At 41.4% G+C, this 13,695-nt stretch overlaps 1 pseudogene; it reads right to left on the reverse strand.

Moving 5' to 3' along the window:
• Positions 1-9,833: 9,833 nt before the first annotated feature.
• On the reverse strand, positions 9,834-13,377 carry LOC142965218 (kelch-like protein 10; annotated as a pseudogene).
• Positions 13,378-13,695: the final 318 nt, after the last annotated feature.

Here is a 13,695-nt window from a genome sequence, read left to right on the forward strand (position 1 = left end):
AAATTTGAAATCAGGCACAGATACTTGTCACAAATGTCATCCTCAAGATGAATTGTAATCACTTTGGTGATATCCTCCAGAGCCATCATCAAGTCAAACATTTAATTTTTTTGTCCCATCAGCCTCATGTGGTCTTTCTGTTGCAGGCTAATTAGCAAATGGTAGCACGCTAACATGCTAAACTAAGATGGTGAACACAGTAAGCATTATACATTCCAACTCCAACTCACATCGCTGCAGTATGTGTGTGTCCAGTGTGTTGTTGACATGGACCACCCTTTAAAAATAAAGGTTAAATGAATAAATTAATTTGTTGTTATATGTCATGTCATTGTAAGGTGATTCTAACATGATTTCATTATTGGACCCCAAGAAGAATAGCTGTTGTATCACTATAATCAGAAACAAACAAACAAAATCACTGTATTTCCAAACAAAATAGACTTTGTCTGTATGCATAACACAGACTGAAGAAAGAAAAAGAAACAGACAGAGAATGAGAAGAAAAGCCACAGATAGAGAATATTTTATTTATTGCTTCAAAGCATTTAAATATGCAAATTCCTGTTTCCCATGATGTCTGACCTTCTAGCCTTCAGCAGGCGACAGGTATAAATAGTTCATACATTGTCCCTTATGTAGTTTTCATCTTCAATCATTCATAAAGCAGGGCTGTGAAGTTTAAACCTACACATTGAGCACAGTGAGTCCTATATTTTGGACCTGTTATAGCAAATAATCTGTACTGAGATGAGTTTTGCTTTACTTTTACGATTTTGTCCCAAAGCAATGTTTTGTTTTACTGTTTGTGATTTACAGACTGTTTCCTGTTTTTCCTATTTTGTAAGTTCACTCTCCCCACGTGTCATGTCTGATTATACTTCTTGCCTTTGTAATTGTCTGTCCCGCCCCTGGTCCTCATCAGCCCTGCTCTCACCCTTCCCTCGTTATCGCTCCCCTTTCCTTGTGCATTTAGTCTTCGTGCCCCCTTGTCTTTTGCTTGTCTTCGTCGCTACATGGAGCTTTTGTTAACTGTTTTGCCTACCTGCTTGCTACCTACCTGCCTCTCATATTGTCAGCCCGTTTTGTTATTAAAGTGTCTTCCCCAAATCTGCATTTGGTTGCTTCCTGCCTGTGCTGCTTCAGCAGCCGTAACGCTAAGATGTTCATTCACACCTGTAAGATCCCCTGTGGTTAAAGACTGAAAGCTTGTCCCACAGTGCAATGGCTTTCAGATGCTCTCAGGTGATTTGTCTCATATCACATGCTGAGGTGTAAAGGAGTGGGGAAAGGGCATGTCCTGCGTGGTCTGCCCAGTCTGCTATGGGAAAGCTTGGAGTGCAGCTCGTGAGAGCACCTGTAAGTCTTCAGCTTTATTGTATTTTGTATTGTCTTCAACAGATGAGGATTTCTCAGTGGATCCTGTGGATTAAATTCTGCAGCTTCTAAAACTCTTTCAAAGCTCACTTGAGTTTAAAAGTACTTTGCAGCAAGATTCACATAGTCAACTATGATGTGTTTAATAACAACTTCAAATCTTATTGTCAGAAACAAAGGAAATCATGCCAAAAATGAAGAGAGATGCTGTGAGAACCCTGATGCTTGAAGTTTTGAAAAGCTTGCCTCATTGAACTTTGAGACTGTTGTTATTATTATTTTATTATTATGTTATTATTTAGATTGGGTACAATTTAATTTTATATTTAAGGTCATCTTATTGGTTTGAGAAAACAATTAGTATCCCATTGACAGAGAGTATTACAATGTACACAAGGACAAGGGCACAGATTTATTTAGTTGTAATTATTTTTGACAGACACATGTTATGGCTGCAAATGTGTATTAGCATAATTTAGGATCTTCAGGTAAAGCATTGATAATTATTCAGTTCAAAGTAAAAATGAGCAACTGAGTGATAAAAAAACTTACAGAGCTGGTTAGTAATTTGTGCAACTGCTGTTCCACTTTCCAACCCCTGGACATGTTTACCAACCCAAAAATGAAAGATCTGTATGTATATTCTTTTTTTTTAAATTATGCCTAAAAATATCACAGTATCGGTGTATTAGGGCCGTTGAGGACAAATTTCAGTGCCTCTGCAAATGGATGAATATTGATATAAGCTTAGAGAGTTATATCACGGTTCACTAATCTGATTGGGAACATATAGAGGGCGTCTTACACACACACACACACACACATGCACACAAATGAAGCATACACAAGCAAATGAAATTACATTTTAAGCAGTGGAGTTACATTCACATATACAAACACACATTTAGTTATCGTTAGTGTAGTGTTTGCACAAACACACTCTTAAATCACACATGGTCTGAGGGGACTGTGCTGCAACTGAATATCATCACTCACCAGAACAAAAACTGTTTTAGTAATTACCCAAAATACTCCCACTGTTAAGCGAAAACTCATACATTATAAATAAAGAAATAATAAATTGCATAATAAAGAAAACTATACTCACTGCTGCTGTTATATCTGTTATTTCTATCTTGCATAATGCACCCAAAAACTCGTGAGATCAGTGATTGTGTCCGTTTTCCAACTTAAACAGTTTACTCATTACCAACGAAGCTGGGTAAAAGTACTTGTGTATAGTGCAGTGACCGCATACTGAGAGGAGGGAAAGAGAGAGAGTAGGGGATGAGAGGAGAAAAGACAGACAGAGAAAGAGACGCAGATAATGAGACAGAGATGGAGAAAAGATGGTGGAAGTCAGAGAGGCGGTGAGGAGGAAAGAAGTGTCAGGAGAGGCTGACGAAACTCAACCTGAGCTCTAAATGGCTCCTTAACAAGAGGCTGAGACAGCAAAATGAAATTATACACATACACTCACAGAGTCCAACACACACACACATATACACACACACAAGTACACACAGACATCCACAGGAGTACCAAGCGCTCACGCTTTTGCACATGGACTAACAGGCAAATTCACTTGTTCGTGATACATATTTTGTTGCACTCACACAAACACACATTTGTTTATTGCCCTCATGCATTAATTAAATTGCTACTAACAGGTTTCATGCAAACAGGTACATCCCTACTTGAGTATTGCACTCACACATTTGCATTTAAGACATTCGCACTCACAAACACACACACACACACACACACTGCATTATATCTATGGTCAAAAGGAGTTGATATGCATTGCACACACAAGTGCACGTATAACCCCCCAAACACACATTTAGCTTCACACACGGTGATAGGTCTTTTAAAGGGGTGTTTCACACCTCATCGCATTTCAATTAGTAGGTAAGACACACACACACACACACACACACACACACACACACACACACACACACAGCTTGACAGTCTGTCCGTTGGGTGAAGAAGATTCATTTGGATTCTCATCTCTTCTCCTACCACTTCCCTTCTGTATGTGCCCTTTATTTTCTCTCTCCCTCTTTCTCTACTTATCTCCCCTCTGTATATTCACTTTGCTCTCTTTCTCTTTCTCTCTCTCTCTCTGTCTTTCTCTCTACATCACTGTGAGTGACAGTGGTTTGACCTCCGGGGTTGTCAGGGGAGGCTGTAGCACAGACGTCCTGAATAGAGGAATCTTTCCCTGGGTGAAAGTCTGCTGAGGGCTGTAGGATGAGGAAATCCTGCAGCCACCTTTCCTACCAGGGACACAGTTTACATACAATACTGTCACCACATGTAAGATGTTTGCAAGATAGTTTGTCTGTGGAGTTGCATAGTAACTCACTCCATTCATGCATTTTCTTTTGTTTATCCGGGGCCGGGTCGCGGTGGCAGTAGGCCAAGGAAGGTAGATCAGACGTACCTCTCCCTAGCAACATTTTCCAGCTCCTCTTGAGGGATCCTGAGGTGTTCCCAGGCCAGCATATTCTGGGTCAACCACGGTGCCTTTTACCAGTTGAATGTGCCCAGAAAACCTCAAAAGGTGTCGCTTTCAGGAGGCATCCTGATTAGATCCCTGAACCACCTCAGCTGGCCCCTTTCTACGTGAAGGAGCAGCAGCTCTACTGCTCCCTCTGGATGTTTGCGATCTCTAAGGCTGAATCCAGCCACCCTACGCAAAAAACTCATTTCAGCCGCTTGTTTCCGAAATCTCATTCTTCATCATCATCTCAATGTAAAGTCTTTGGGACAAGCTGACAGGCTCGGACCAAGAGACACTAATGCACATGTGCAGTGGGCTGGACAACATCAGTACAGCAGTCAAAGAGCCATTTTCACTGAAACGACTGGGCAGCCCTTATCCAGTTTTTGTAATACATCCATTGTAATGTGATGGATGGTTACAACAGATAATTTGGGTACACATTTTTACCATTTTCTGATCCAAATAAGTTTGTCCAACCAGTGGATTTATTGAAAATGTGTCTGACTACTGTCTGACTTCTTTATCGTGATGTAAAGTGATGTTGCCACAAGCAATTATGTTCAAAACCATGGAAATAAGCCTCAAGTTGTAATAAACCAGAGTTCTGCTCCTCTGTTCCTTGCCTGTGATGTTCATCTTCAGTCTGACTTTATTAGGAAACTCCTCAGTAATCATCTCAGCTCGGACTGTAATATATCACAAAGCACTTGGGGGGGGTAGCTTATCCTCCAGTGTATTTATTGAATAGTGAACCGCATAGCAAAAGCAGAGCAATGTCATATGACTGACACACAGGGAAGAGGAAGCCGACTGAGGTCATACAGAGGTCAAGAGGAGAGCTGTGTTATATAGTGTGTGTGTGTGTGTGTGTGTGTGTGTGTGCGTAGAGAGAGGTAAGCAGAGGATAGATAAATGGAATCCTTTCCAATTGGGAAACTATTGTCTGTCCATCCCCTCTAAAACATACCTCACACACACACACACACACACACACACACACACACACACACACACACACACACACACACACACACACACACACACTGTGAGGGTAAGACAGGTGTTAAGCATGAAATTCATTCCACCCTCGACTCAATACACACACACTTCAAACCCTCTCTTTCTCTCTTCCACTCCGTCCTCCCTCCCTTATCTCTAAGCTACCATCCTCCTCTTCTTCCTTCTTTCTTCATCCTCCAGATTCTTCTTTACAGACTTTATATTTTTTTCTCTTCTGATGTGACTGACGATGTGTCGCAGCTCTTGCAGGACACTGAACAGTACCTTTAAGGATGTAACAAAATGTTTTTTGCCTCAGTGCTTTACAACAAACCGAATGTCAAATCCCTGAAAAAATGTTTGTTACTAAAATTGTTGCATTTCCAGGGAGGCAGATCATGTGAAACTCCGCTCTGTTGCTTCTCACACCCACACAGATGTATTGTTTTTTTTTCTCTCACAGATAAAAAAATATTTATGGGTAATAATGGGTTTTTTTCTGTAATCCCTCTCTTTCTCTAATGTGTCTTTTATTGCACCAGTACAGAACAAAGCCCTGAGGCGCTGCACAAAAATTCTCTCTCTCTCTACCTCACACACATAGAAACACATGGCACAAACAGCCTTGCACAGTAGAGTATGTTTTGATTCTTAAACAGATCACACAAGACTCGCACGCTCACTCACACACACTCTCACGCACACACACGCTCAAATATCCATCTACTCACATACACAAGCATAAAGACACACACTGTTGACGTCATGATGTAACTGTGTCAGGGAAGCACTAATTCTCTGTCGTTTGTCAGGTCGCTGACAGTTGCTCGCACAGAAAAATAACTGCTTGTGTGTTTTTCACTGGTGTTATGAGTGAGAAGCTGTATTTTACTGTTGGCCCTTGGCTACAGAGCAGGCCGACAGACGAAGGAAAAACAGAGACAGAAAGTGGAGGAGACAGAGAAACCAGACATGGCAAATAAGGGAGGAGAAAATGTGTGTGTGTGTGTGTGTGTGTGTGTGTGTGTGTGCGTGCGTATACCCTGTTGCCAGTGCTATTAAAGTTGTATTGCACAGACAGGGCTTTTAGAACATCGACCATCAGCCAAGCAACTTAAGCTAGTCATTTTTTTAAAACCTCAGTGCTTTGTGCATGGCAGGGCTTCTCCCCAATGTGTGTGTGTGTGGGGGGGGGGGGGGGGGGGTAACAGTTGGGATTGTTGGCCTGTATTTGTGTAAGCCCTTTGCGCCATATCTTCTCACACACACATGCACATGTGAGCCCCAGCATGATGTTTGAAAATGACAACATCTAAAAGTTGCTGTGGTAATCTGCCTTACTATAACTAGTCACGTTAGTGATGTTGCTCATCTGTTGATCCAAAAACTGCCCAGCACATCACCAGGACGGAGCTGCCATCTGTAGCGGACCTCTGCACCCAGCGGTGCGGCAGGAACGCCAAAAGGATTATCAAAGAAACCAACCACCCCAGGCTCAAACTATTCTGCCTGCTGCCGTCTGGCAGACAGTAGCACAGCATCCGGTCCCGCACCACCAGGCTCAGGTAAAGCTTCATCCCACAGGCCATACGACTGCTGAACTCTTGAGCTCATCACTTGACACTTTATATACTTACTGTGTGTCAAACATTCCTGTATACATTTCGTTGATACAGTTGCAATTACTATCTAATTTATATTGCTTTGTTCTATATTTTATTTATGTTATATTTCATCCCTTATTTTAACTTGCACTATTATGTTTAAGATTCTTTTTTTCGATTTAGTTTTTACTTCAGAGATCTTCTATTTCTTTTTATATATATATATTTAATGAGTATCTTTAGAGGGTGCCTTTTCAGTGCCAATGACTGCTTCACTGTTATTGTTGTGCATATGATGAATAAATAACTTGAACTTGAACATAGAGCCAAGTAACACTCATGACACAGAGTTGAGCATTTATAGCAAATGGTCATAAAAAAAAGGCTCTGCTGGGTGAGGGAGCTCTTAAAATAACGAAGCAGCAATGACAATTCTGCAGTGAGAGCCAAATCCCCCTGAACACATACATGAACCATAAGTATTATTTAAATCCGAAAGATACAAAAAATACAGCACATAAGGAAGCAGCAAAAGGTGTTGGCAGGAGCATACCAGCAGAGTGACAGTGAGTGCTCTGCCTGAACTAATGTTATGTTTCATTAAGGGCATGCACAGCATTACAACGTTCACATCGCCCCTGAATCGCTGGTAATTGCATTTATAATGGTCGATTCTTTATCTCAACGTTTTTGTTTTTCTTTGCCCACTCCTTTCTTTCATATACTTTGACACAAACGTCTTTACAAATGTTACGCCCCAAAAAAAGCAAGTTGAAATTGAAACTGTAATTGAAAAAAAAAAAAAAACTCTCCATAACAGAGTGTGAAAGAGTGAAAGCCAAAAAGTCATTACTTTATTAGAGAGATAGACCAAGAAATGTTAGACTTTCTATTTCTAAACATACAGCAGGGAGGCACACCATCACCACATACACATACACAGTTACTGAGTGATGAAGGACATGGTGCAGTGAAAAAAGAGAAGAGGACTAAAAAATGGACAGAAATAAGTTTTTCTGTTGATATGTGTCAAATTCTTGTGAAAAATGTCTTACGTTTCCCCCAAGAGAATGACATTGGAGGATTATTTAAACCTGATAAACATTTAAAGTCTGTGTCGTCCCTCAACTTTGCCCGTGAGGCTCGTCAGGATGGAGGCTGCAGTCATGATGACACTGCGATGGCAACACCCGCACTGCTCTCCCCTTGCTTTACCTTCATATGTTGGGATGATTTTAGAGATAAATACAGTCCTGACCACAAATACTATGCTCGTGTAAACTCACAAAGCCTGAAAATCCGTCATTCAAAACTAAACAATTGTATCAGTTCTGGCTTGCAGCAACTGCTCAGATTACGGTGTGTGGAATTACATTAAATTTAGCTCTAAAGTAGTGTTATCATGGTTGCTAAAGTCATTTTATGGCAGACCAAGTGCAAAATGTGGTGATCAAAGTAAGATATTTGGGTCAAATCATCAGGAATGATCTATGTGATGATGACGATGTGCAATGCCAGTCTTGCAAACTGTATCCATTTCATATGTGAAAAAGCCCTCTTTAGAGCCTGATGTACTATGTCCCATGTTTGTCTATTAATGTTCCCACCTTTCACCTGTGCTTGGTGACCTTAACTGGGCTTACACAAACTGACGCAGGGTCTTCCTCTCGTTTTTGGAAACATGAACAGATGTCTGTATGTGTATTAATCTCTGGAGACTTGTGAACTGCAATGATTATATCTCCAAGGTTGTTGATAATTTTGATCTCATATGGACCTATGTGTCTGAAACAACGTTAAATCAAGTAAATTAAAGATCAAAGAAGCAGAACTTCCCAGCAGACAAGTCTCTTTTTCTTGTCTTTTCTCAGAAGAAGCCACACATGAGTGTGTTTTTTCATTCATTCTCTATACATGTCCAGTATGTACACATTCAAACTACTTTACTTTCCTATGCGGATGTCCAGAAAAACACTCAAGGTGACTCTGCCCAAAAACGAGCAACCAATGCTTTGTCTGTGAGATAAAGAGAAAGACAAAAAAGAGGGAGTAGAGGGGAGGGAAAGAGAGGAAGAGGGAGATTAAGAGAGGGAGAGAGAGAGAAAGAGAAGGGGGGGGGTTGCATGCGGCAAAATAGAGAAGGACAGACTGAAGTCATTCAAGCTTTTCTTCCCCCTGAATAATCCCAGTTTTGTCCAAATTTAGTTGGAGGAGATTGTGGAACACCCAGTCCTTGACATCAGCCAGAAAGTCATGTAACAGCACCAACTTATATTCTGACTGAATCCCTCATGTTTCTCTCCCTCTTTCTTTCTCTATTTTCTTTTCATCTTCCCTGTTTTTTTTAACTCCTCCATTCCACAGTGATGCAATATTATGTAAATGTCTCAGTCGTTGAGCTAGGATTGTCTGGAAGGGGGTCAAATTGACCCATTAGTACTTTTCTTTGGGGTCTCCGCTTCATTCAAGGGGGACAACCAACAGTACTGTGAATGCTTAATACGTTATACTCTACCCGATGAGTACCACAAAAGAGTATTGAAATTATGTGACAACTGATATTAGATATAACACAAATTTTGCTTTCAATTACACTGAAGAAATGCAATTTCTTTTTTTCAATATTGTAAAATCCTATGGGTAAAAAGTAGGGTGAGAAAGTACTTGGGTGACGCTAATGCGTGGTCCAGAGTTATGCTTACCCGTTTCTGCGCATGTGCTGCACATGCGCTTCACATGCGCTTCCCCTGACCAATAAGCTATCCTAACCCTAACAATTCGTCCCTTCGGACCATCCATTCAACTAATGTATTTCCCATTTCTTCAGGACTTGGTTAGCTAATGTTACCTACAATTTCCTAGACTGACAGAACAAGGTGATTGAAATACGACTGAAATGTATTTAAAGGTACTGTGTGGATTTGGCGGATTTGCCTATTCGATTTGATGGATTTGGTGGATTTACAGGATGCAGATTGCTTTTGGTGGCTGATGTAAAAAACATGAAAATGTGAAAACACGAAACTCAACAATTCTTATTTTCAGGTGATTATACACTAAATAAGCTTAAAATGAGCCTGCTAACAACATTGATTTTATGGGGGACAATTGGGCGCAGGGATGGTGATGGACATTTTCTTGTATTTAGGAGTTATTGTTTCAATGGTGCACTCTGGATCAACCCTGTGTCTGCAGGTCAGATACAGCCTCCTCCTCACAGAACATACAACTTATAAGTTGCACAAACCGAATAGTTAAAGAAATCTCTGGAGTAACAGCAGTTTAATGCACAAGGACATTTATTTAATTATCTTATGTTTAAGTCTTGCACAGGGCACTGCTCAGGACTCCATGAACACATCGTCCAAAAGTGAAAGCGACTGGTTGTCACAGGGGACAACGTACTCAGCCCTGTTGGGGAGCTTGGACGCCACACAGCAGCTCAGGGCACTGCGGGAAATCTCCATGGCACAAGCATCACTCCACTCATCAGTTGTTGCGTCATAGGACTCAACATTATAGGAGGTGCTGAAGCCATTGAAGCCCCCAACAACAAACAGCCGATCATCCAGCACTTCGATGCTGAAGTTGCTGAGGGCAGTTGATATGGGGGTAACTTCGTGCCAGGTGTTGTTCTGAGGGTTGTAGGCCTCTATGTTTCACAGACGGGTGGAGCCATCGAAGCCACCAACCTTTGGGAGGAAAAGTGAAATGAAGGTGGAAACGTTTGAGATTGAACCAATTTCTCAACGCCCTTGCAAAAAGGAACACTTGCACTCAAAGTTTTCTGACTCTCTGAGTCTAAAAAAACAACTGCTGACCAAATATCTTCATATGTCACACAGTCAGCGTGTCACTGTTTTATGTACCTACTGCATAGACATGGTCTGCATATGCAATGATGCCAATTCCATTGCGCTGGTAGTTCATGCGGGCGATCATCGTCCACTGGTTGGTCTCTGGGCTGTAACATTCAGCCGTTTGCAGGCACTCGTTCCCATTGAAACCACCACAAACGTAAACCTTGGGAGAACAGAGGGGCATTAGGGGTTTTGGGTAAAGAATCAGTTTTCTTGGCTTCAACTAGTTATATATTAAACTGATATATTTCTACTCTATCGCAAGTTGATTCGTGAATTACAGCTGAGAATCGTACAACTGATTTTTTTTTAAACTTTCAAATATCAATATTGGTATTGGTCTTTAAAATCCATTAGGGTCTAGAATCTAATACTTTATATTATCATGCCAATATTTCTTTAAATTATTATCATTATTACAAACCTAAGATGAGCTATAATCAAACTGTTTAAAATGTGATTAGTTAGGTCTATGTCAGTGCCATATATATAATAAGTAGTCAAATGTGTTAAATGTTTAACATGTTGACCTTTCTACTTACACCATCCTCATACAAATGAACTACAGTGACTATGTAATAGTGCCACACACATCTCTTATCACTTCCATGCACACAACATCATGACATCTTCCCATAGCCTTTAGGTTGCTGAAGACCTTTAGTATGACACTACTCTCTGGCCAATTATTCCATTTACTTCAACACGACCTCAAAAGGTCAAACAGAACCACTAATTGCGTAACTTGACTTTTATCTTACAATTTGGTTATTTTTACAACATTGCAGTCTTGTTTCAAACAGGTAGACAATCAAATTAGCAATGTTCCAGTCCCTATCATGCTACTCTGTTACTCTTGAATTACTCCCAGATGCTATTTCACTTCACCCACCTTGTTGTGGAGTGTTGTGCTGCTGGCATCGCTCCTATGCTCTTGCATTGGTGCAATAAGACTCCACTGGTTGGTCTCGGGCCTGTAGCGCTCTGCAGTGCAGAGTCGTGCGTGCCCATCATAACCTCCCATGGCATAGATGCACTCGTCCAGCACAGTGGCGCTCACATAGCTGCGGCGGTGGTTCATGGATGCCACCTCATGCCAGCTGTGTGTTGCCAGGTCAAACCTGCGCACGCTGTTTAAATCCTCCACACCGTCAAAGCCACCAACACAGTAGATGCTCCCATTAAGGAAGGCAGTGCCGTGATAGGCACGAGGATGCTCGGGATGGTTTGTCACGTTGATCCAGCAGTCAGCGCGGACATTGTATGCCTCAATGAAGTTAGTTGAATTGTTGATACTCCAGCCTCCAATGGCAAACAGGACGGCATTAGGCAGGCGAGGACGGGCGAGATGGTTGCAGAGATGAGAGCGCCTGTTTCTCATGAAGTGACATATGGTTCCAATAGCTTTCCTGACCATGGGCCGGCACTTTATGTTGTTTGTCACCAGCTCATTGGACATCACATTGATCCTCATGTACTCCATACTCATCAAGGCCAGTCGAACCTACACAGAGAAAACAGGATTGTACTTGAGTCCAGTGTCCAGACCTCTGTAGCTTTTTATAATTATTTTAGCTGTGACTAATATTCGCTCTTTTTTTGTCGAATATTCAAAACCTTTAGACTGGTGACATTCTATATTTTTGTTATTGTCAATAAATTCCTTTAAAAGCTCAAAACCAACCATGTGTTAGTCTGTCTCTGAATACTCAGATTCTCTTAGCCTGACTGGGGCACCAAGCCCATTTGTTCCTACTGAAGACATACATCTTTAATAACAGACCATGGTTGAATACTTTAACAAAAAACTCAGAGGAAAAAGCTATATCTGGCCTTGGATACACAGACAATATTTGATGGTAGGATTAACGTATTGTTGGTTTTGGTCTTTCATTGACAGTAGCCCATTATAGAGCATAACCAGTCTCCTTTCACAATGCTAGCATGTATTGCTTTAAGGAACAATGTTTATTGGCTGATCTAAGACAGACTTAATTTTCAGTTTCAGTCTTGAGTTACTCTTAAACAGCAATTTCAGCCTCCCAAACATGGGGTGCTTTCACTCTTGACCTGTTCTGGTGTGATTCAAACGAACTGGGATGCATTTGCGTGTTTAGTTCAGCTTGGGCTGCCGAGAAAGCTGTGAATCGGACTCTGGTGCATACTTAACAACCGGTGCGGTTTCTTTGTTGTGTGAATCGTTTTCCTTTTAAACAATTCAAAAATAGTAAAACGTTGTGACCATGATGATCTACAAGTTGCAGTCTCAACTAATTTCTTTGCGAGCTCTTCGTAACACTAGAGAAGGTAGATAAATCAAGGTGCACTAAAGTGCAGCATGACTTACTGTCAGTCTCATTGGAATGGAATCTCATTTTGCCTTGGTGGTCCATGTAGTGCTAATGATGTAGGATGTCAGTCACCAAAAAAAGCTACCAGGCTTGAACACAAACTGAATGAAAGCCCCTTTAAACTAGACTTGGATTTGGATTTAACCTTAATTTGATTCAGGTGATTTAATTAACTTGATTGCAATTAGGATAACACCATCAGCCAAATGCAGAAGATGTAAGTCTAAACAAAATCTGGTGACAGGAGGCTATCATACCTTAGACAAGAGTACTGCGATGTGTGCTTTTCGTTCTTCGGGTACATGGGCGATCCAGCGAAGGGCGGCCTCAAATGCAATGCTCTCTTTTCTCACATTGAGGTCGTTTGTACCGAGGATGTCGGTGAGTTGCTGCACCGAGAGCTGCAGGAACTCTTCAGAGAAAACAACCTTCTCAAAGTGATCAATGATGTAGCGGTAGGCCTTGTGCTGCAGTTCGGTGGCGAAGCAGATGCTGGTGAACTGAAAGATGCCGATGCAGTTCTCTGGGCAGAGCTGCTCCCCCAGGAAGTCGCAGCAAGTTTGCACCACGCCCATTATGTTGAGCTGACCGGCTGCCAGCAGCAGCTCCTGCACGTTTTCCCCCGTCACAGAAACAGAGCCGGTGTATGCAAACTCAATGATGAGCTGCATCATGTTAGGAGACAGGCCGGGTATGTCGAAGACCTTTTTCTCTGGAGGTGACGTGTGTGTGAACAGAGCGCTGCGGGTCAGGATGAACACACAGGCAGAGGATTAAAAAAACTGACTTCAGATTTTTCTTCTCATCTTCACATTGATAACAATAATAATGTTTTTAAGTAAGCACACACAAAATCAAAGAGTGTGACTAGCACTGCCAAATAAATGTCACAAATATGTAATATTACATTTTGTATCTTATTTTGGTTTTCTTTTGTGATCTCTCTGGAATTGTTTCACCACCATCTACAATTCATTTCATTTTCTTGCAGC

Source organism: Anarhichas minor, unplaced genomic scaffold (genome assembly GCF_050575085.1).
Source record: "Anarhichas minor isolate MPS153535 unplaced genomic scaffold, ASM5057508v1 ptg000033l, whole genome shotgun sequence".
Lineage (NCBI taxonomy): Eukaryota > Metazoa > Chordata > Actinopteri > Perciformes > Anarhichadidae > Anarhichas > Anarhichas minor.